Below are 7,094 nucleotides of genomic sequence, written 5' to 3'. Positions count from 1 at the left end.
CGAGATGAGGAGCTGTTCGGCAATGCACGTTTTAACATTCCTTAACGTCTCTTGTTCTGCATCTGTCCTCGTGTCTTCGTAAGACGGGTGGGCAGAGGCCGTGACCCTCACATTCACAAATAAGAAAGTGTCTGTCAGACTTTGCAACTTGAATTTTCTGCAGTGCATGGCATCAAGCTGGAAATTGAATGACAAACCGAAAGTTTGCATAACTTTCCAATTTTTAGCAAGTTTATTTAGTGCCAAGTTGAATCCCTATTGGAACACAGAGGCACACAAATAATACACACGTGCACAGACACACACACACACAAACACACACACACACACACACACACACCTGCACGTGTACACAAACTGAAGCCTTCATTGGCTTTCGGAGGAGTGGGGGCCAAGCTATCAATTGGCTGGATGAGATACTCCAGGCTTGTGTTCATTTACGATGACACACTACCAAAAGTGACAATCATGAGTTTTGTGAGCACCCACCCTGTGTAGGCACTGTGCTGGGTGCTGGGAACAAGGCAGCGAAGGCATGGACCACGTTCCCCTCCTCTGCCCTTCCCATCTGCTCCTGGGTTTAGCTGTGTTCCAGGCTCAGTGCCTACATAGCTGCCATCTTGGACAGGAGCCTTAAAATGGTCCTAGGGGCCAGGGTGTCTTGGGTTTTTGTTTGGTTGGGTTTTTTTGCATTTTTAGGAGATCTGATCTATCCTATCCTGTGGGGAAAATCCTTGGGTAAGCAATTGTTCTGAAATTCTTTTCTGACCACTGTCAGGCAGATATTCCGAACTTCCAAGTTCTGAATTTCCCCCCATACTTCCCTTTCTCCTTCCTCCCTGATTTACAAACCTTGAGCCATCTTCGAATTCCCCCAACAAATTCATGATTATTGCGATTACCGCTAGTTCATGGCACTCCTTATTGTTATGATAACGATCCTCATTTCATTATTATAAATGTGATTAATAACTGGTAACTACTTAACTACAATTCTCGCCAGTGACTGCCACGCGGCAGCTGAAAGATTTTTGTACCTGTGTCCTCCCCAGAGGGTGATACAACTGGGGCTAGAAGCCTGTACTCCAGCCGCCCAGCCTGTAACTGGTCCGCAGGCCGCAGCAGTCAGCCCTCTGGCTAGTTGGGCATCATCTGCAAGGTCAACACCGCTGCGAGGTGGGGGTCGTACAGCGGCTTTGGACCTGGGTTAGTTTCGGTCAGACAGAATCACTTACCAGCTATGCTTCCTTAGATAAGTCATCAGGTAGGTCTCCGTGTGTATGCTGGCCTCAGTTTTCTCATCTGTACGATGGGGTTAATTATACCTACCTGCTAGGTATTATTTGTGAAGGATTAAAATGAGACAATCTGGAAAGCCCTTAGCATAAGTCTTGGCATTTAATATGCACGCATTCAATAAACATATTATTATTGTTGTTATAACTTAAAATGCCTACCACAGTCCCTGACACATGGTGGTGCCTAATGCATGCTCTTTAATTTGGAACCTGCACGCTCAGACGTGAAGCAGGAAGATGGGGGAGGCACTGAAGCAGGGAGCTTGATGGGTTCTGTTCTGCTGCTCTCAAACGGGTAGAGAATTCAAGGAACTGCTTTCGAAAGTCCTTGAAAGTTTTCAATGAACTATGGAAAAAAAAAACGTGCTGAATATGTGAACGCATAAACTCTACTTTCTATCCTGCAAACACAGGGCACTGCAGGAAGGACAGGAGTTGAGAATGACGGTAGAGCATCAAGGCTGAAGGTGGCAGTTCCCGTTGTCATGACCAGAGGGAGACCATTACGCCCAACGTGCTGGCGAGCGAGGGAAGTGAAGCCCAGCGACAGCCTGGCCAGGCGGTCATGCTGGTGAGAAGGACCAGGTCCAGCCGCAGCCCTCCCTCCGGTAAGGAGCTGACCCACGGACAGGGTGGCTTGGAGAACCAGGTGGAATTCCACNTTTATTTTAATAAACAAAAGTTCCGCCCTCTCTACTAAATATAGGGCAGAGACAGTATCCACTACTGTTCATCATGAGTAAGGGGGACAAAAACAACCCTGTCATGTGATTCTCCTTTTCAAACGTTCCATCTTGTACTTTGGGGTCATCCTCACATTTAGAGCACAAATCTTAGAGTTTGGCTGTAATGTCAGGTTTAGCAATAATTGTCCACGAGGTAGGAGCCAAGCATCATAAGCCCCCCCCCCTCCTGAAAAAGACCTGCTCCGCCCGCCGCCTGTCATGGAGACCCGGAGAGGAAGCGGGTGGGAGGGGTGTGCACCCTGAGCCCTGGCCCTACGCGCACTAGCCTTTGGCCTGAGGTGAGGTGCTCCACCTCTGTGTATTGTGGGGGCAACGTTGTATCTGCCTGGTTTAGTCAGTGTCATCATTGCAGGTATGGGGCATGAATCCCTTAGCGCAGCACCCACACGTGACAGGGAGTCCTTACATGGGTTCCCATTGTAACACCTAAATGCCATTATAATACCTGAGTTCTTGCTCCACGCATGCGCTGGTGTCAGAGGGCTGCCTTTAACAAATCTCTCCAAACTAGGTGGCTTAAAACAACAGAAACTTATTCTCTCGCAGTTCTGGAAGCTGGAAGTCTGAAGTCAAGGTGTGGGCAGGGCCACGCTCCCCCTGGAGGCTGCAGGGGCGGGTCCTTCCTACCCCCTCCTGCCCCTGGGGGCCCCAGGAGTTCCTCAGCTGTAGCTCCATCACTCTAGCCCCCTCCCCTGCTCTCCTCTCGGTGTCTCTTATAATGATACTGGTCGTCGGATAATCCAAGATGCTCTCATCTTGAGGTCTTTAACTTAATTCCATCTGCAAAAACCCCTTTTCCAAGGAAGGTCACATGCACAGGTTCCAGGAGTTATGACGTGGACATATCTTTTCGGAGTCCGTCCCCTTCAGGCATCATGTCCATGTATAGTGCCAGGTGTTCACCTCTTCTTCTTGGGCCTCCGTCTCCCAGGTAAAATGGGGGGACATTCCCCAAGAACCTGAGTCCCTGACACTGTGACTTTGAGTACTCCCAGCTTGGCCTCCGGGTCCCTGGGAATATTGGCTAATGGCTGTTCTGAGCTTTGGTCTCCCCATTTTTTAAGTTGAGAAGCTGGGTGAGGTCAGTGAGAGAGAAGTGGAGAATGAGAGTCACTTGGGACATTTTCAAAGTCTAAATGGCCAGGCCCTGCCCTGAGTCTAAACAATTGGTGGGAGGGGGTGAGTGTGACGGGCCAGGGCTGAAAGCTTGTCTGGGATTAATGTTCTCTGGGTTTTACTTTATTGGAGCAGAGGCAACACAGCAGTCAGCAATTCACTGGTTGAATTGGTTAGTTGTGTCCCCACCCTCTTACCCCGCCATTGTCATGTCACTGAAGGTAGAGCTTTGGAGAAATGGAGGAGCTTGGTGGGAAGAGATATCAAAGTCCCAGGAACACAGAGACACTAGAGTTGGGTGGGGTCATTTAGAGCTGTGGTCACATTGCAGGTGTGGGGCATGGAATCAGTTTAGTGGTGGGGACCAACATGTAAAAAATAGAATAAAAACTATGAAACTGCATAGCTATTTTGTTCCATGAAACTGATTCAGTTGCACGTATGTGCACACATGTCTGTGGCCCTGGATTTCTGTGTACAATTTGTTTCTTACTGTGGGTCAAGGTCAAGGCTATGTGGAAGCCACTGCCGCCGGGGAAACCTGCAAAGGCAAGTGGTGGGGTCACAGAACTGTCCTTCCTCCCACTGGCAGAGGGCCCACCGAGTGGGTACCCTTCTGAACCTCTGCTGTCCTAAGGAGACCTCCCAGGCTCTGGTTGTGACTGGCATTGCTGACACTCAGCCCCCGAGGGAGTGCGTACTGGTGGGGACAGTTGGGAAGGAGAGTGGGACCAATCCAAGTCAACTAGTTGACAATAGTGGCCTTGGAAGCTGTGTTGAGAAGGACTTGCAGAGCAAGGTCAGGCTCATCCAGGAAGAGAGCTACGATCGATTACGCATGTCTGCCTGGGAGTCAGGTGGGTGTGGTGGTGCATGGCCTTGTAGTTGTTCTGTCTGTCTGGGGACAAAAGGTGGGGTTGGGGGTTAAAATCCTCCTCCTGACACTGACTTGAGATGTAATTGAAGTCCTCTGAACCAATCTTTCTTCATCTATAAATGAAAGAATGGGCGGGATGAACTTGAAGATCGCTTCTAACTTGGAGAGTTCAATTGGATTAATCTGGCAGGATCTGTCTCCATTGGATTTTGCTTGGAGTTGGGGTGTGTGTGTGTGTGTGGGGGCAGGGGCCATGGGGCAGGGTACGGGGAGAGGAGTCACTTCAGCTCTGAACACAATGGATGGCTTTCTTTGACTTGAAAGTGGGAAAGGACTCAGAGAACCGGGCACAGCCCCTGAGGGCAGGCTCCAGTCTCCCTCCTCCCTGCTTCTGCTCAGAGGGCTTTGCACACAGTCAACCTTGGACCTGCACTTACTGAATGCCTGCTGTATGCCAAGGACACCTGCTTAGTACACGTCCCCAAACCAATCTATAAACCACCCCTGGGGGACCCACGGGGCAGAGGAAGTCTGGAGCGGGCACGGGGTGTGGCTGGGGTCTTGGGCACAGGGTATATTGTGCCCACTGAATTTGGCTCATGCCTCTGGGTAACCAAGTGACATGGTTCGTGTCAGTCACCTTAGTCACCCCAGCCAGGGAAAATAAACTGTTTCTATTCTATCTGCCTCATGTTCTTCTCGGATATATTTTTACCCTTCAGACTCTATTTATAAATGCTGGGAGCCAGTTCTGTGCCCAGCGCTGCAAAAATGCCCACACCTGGGGTTCTTCATCTACTCTCCCCTCTGGACCCAGGCCAGCCCAGCATGGTTTAGAGGGTAGTGCACATGTGGGGACCTGGGCTGAGCTCCAGGAGACGGATGTGGGCAGGACGCTGCCCTTGACCCCAGGGCACTTTGTATGGTGGGATAGACAGACAGACCTGCACCCAGACCCTGATGAGTTTTAGGCTTATCTACCTCTCTGATCTCATCCCCTACATCCCTCCCACCCCACTCACTCACCTCCAGCCACACTGGCCTCCCTGCAGTTCCTGCCCCAGGGCCATTGCACAGGCTGTTCCTCCAACTGTACTGCCTGCCCTGCCCCCACCACTCACCTGGCTGCCTTCCTCCCATCACCTAGGCCTCTGCTCAGATGCTATCTGCTCAAAGACCTTCCAACCCCCATAACAGAAACATCCCCTCCTGTCACTTTCAACACCCTTACTTTCCCCCACTGCTTTCTGCAAAGTGTTTGCAATGGACTGAATTGTGTCCCCCCAATCCCCACCCCCCAAAATCCTTATGTTGAAGCCCTAACCCCCAATGTGACAGTATTTGGAGATAGGGCTTTTAGGAGGGAAAGGTTAAGGTTAAATGAGGTCATGAGGACGGGGTCCTAACGTGACAGGCCTGGTGGCCTTAGAAGAAGAAGAAAAAGGAGTTTTCTCTGCCTCTCCACAGGCACGCAGGCAGGAATGTGAGGACTGAGGACACGGTGAGAAGGCGGCTGGCTGCTCTCCAGAAATCGAATTTCCAGCCCCTTGGTCATGGACATCCAGCCTCTAGAACTGTGAGAAGTAAGTGCCTGCTGTTGAAGCACCCCCGGGCTGTGGTATTTTGTTGGGGTGAGCTGACCTCATCACCCTCTCCACCTGTTCCGTGTATCTGTTTCTATCGATTGTTTCTTACCCAGAAGTAAGCTGTGGAGCCCGGGACTTAACTTTCCTCGTTTGTATCCTCAGCCTCCAGGACAGTGCAGGCTCAGCTGGTAGGCAGTGAATATATATATATATCAAAACTTCAGTCTGTCAGTCAACCACGTGGATATGATTCCTGTCTAGCAATGCTAGGCAGAATGTAGAGGGTGGGAGGATAGCGGCTTCCTAGAAGAGGGGTTACTGAGACAGGCCATGAACCTGAAAACAGGGACAGAGGGTCTGGAACAGAGAGTGGGTAGGGCATCCCCAGGGAGCAAAGGGGGCGATGGGGACGCTGAGGGTGCACCCCGGGGGAGGCATGGAGGCCCTGCACTGGAGTGGAGGGGCCAACAAGGGAGGGTCTGGAAGGAGTACCTGGGTCAGCAGGGAGCCATGGATGGGAGCCAAGGGCAGGAGGCCAGGCTGGGTCTGCCTGCTCTGTGTAGGCTGAAGTCATGGACTGCACCAAGATGTTAACCTACCTTGGATTGTGCAAGGGTCCAGCGCTGAGGGAGGCGTCTTCCACAAGCCCAGGCTTGACGCTTCTTAAGCCAGACAAGGTGGGTCCTTATGCCCTAGGGTTCAGTGGGCTTGGGGGTGGGGCTAGTGGGGAAGTCGGATTAATGACACCGAGATGAGGAGCTGTTCGGCAATGCACGTTTTAACATTCCTTAATGTCTCTTGTTCTGCATCTGTCCTCGTATCTTCGTGAGACGGGTGGGCAGAGGCCGTGACCCTCACATTCACAAATAAGAAAGCGTCTGTCAGACTTTGCAACTTGAATTTTCTGCAGTGCATGGCATCAAGCTGGAAATTGAACGACAAACCACAAGTTTGCGTAACTTTCCAATTTTTAGCAAGTTTATTTAGTGCCAAGTTGAATCCCTATTGGAACACAGAGGCACACAAATAATACACACGTGCACAGACACACACACACACAAACACACACACACACACACACACACACACCTGCACGTGTACACAAACTGAAGCCTTCATTGGCTTTCGGAGGAGTGGGGGCCAAGCTATCAATTGGCTGGATGAGATACTCCAGGCTTGTGTTCATTTACGATGACACACTACCAAAAGTGACAATCATGAGTTTTGTGAGCACCCACCCTGTGTAGGCACTGTGCTGGGTGCTGGGAACAAGGCAGCGAAGGCATGGACCACGTTCCCCTCCTCTGCCCTTCCCATCTGCTCCTGGGTTTAGCTGTGTTCCAGGCTCAGTGCCTACATAGCTGCCATCTTGGACAGGAGCCTTAAAATGGTCCTAGGGGCCAGGGTGTCTTGGGTTTTTGTTTGGTTGGGTTTTTTTGCATTTTTAGGAGATCTGATCTATCCTATCCTG

The sequence above is a fragment of the Hipposideros armiger genome, unplaced genomic scaffold (genome assembly GCF_001890085.2).
Source record: "Hipposideros armiger isolate ML-2016 unplaced genomic scaffold, ASM189008v1 scaffold_164, whole genome shotgun sequence".
NCBI lineage: Eukaryota > Metazoa > Chordata > Mammalia > Chiroptera > Hipposideridae > Hipposideros > Hipposideros armiger.
Note: the sequence above shows the minus strand (reverse complement) of the source record.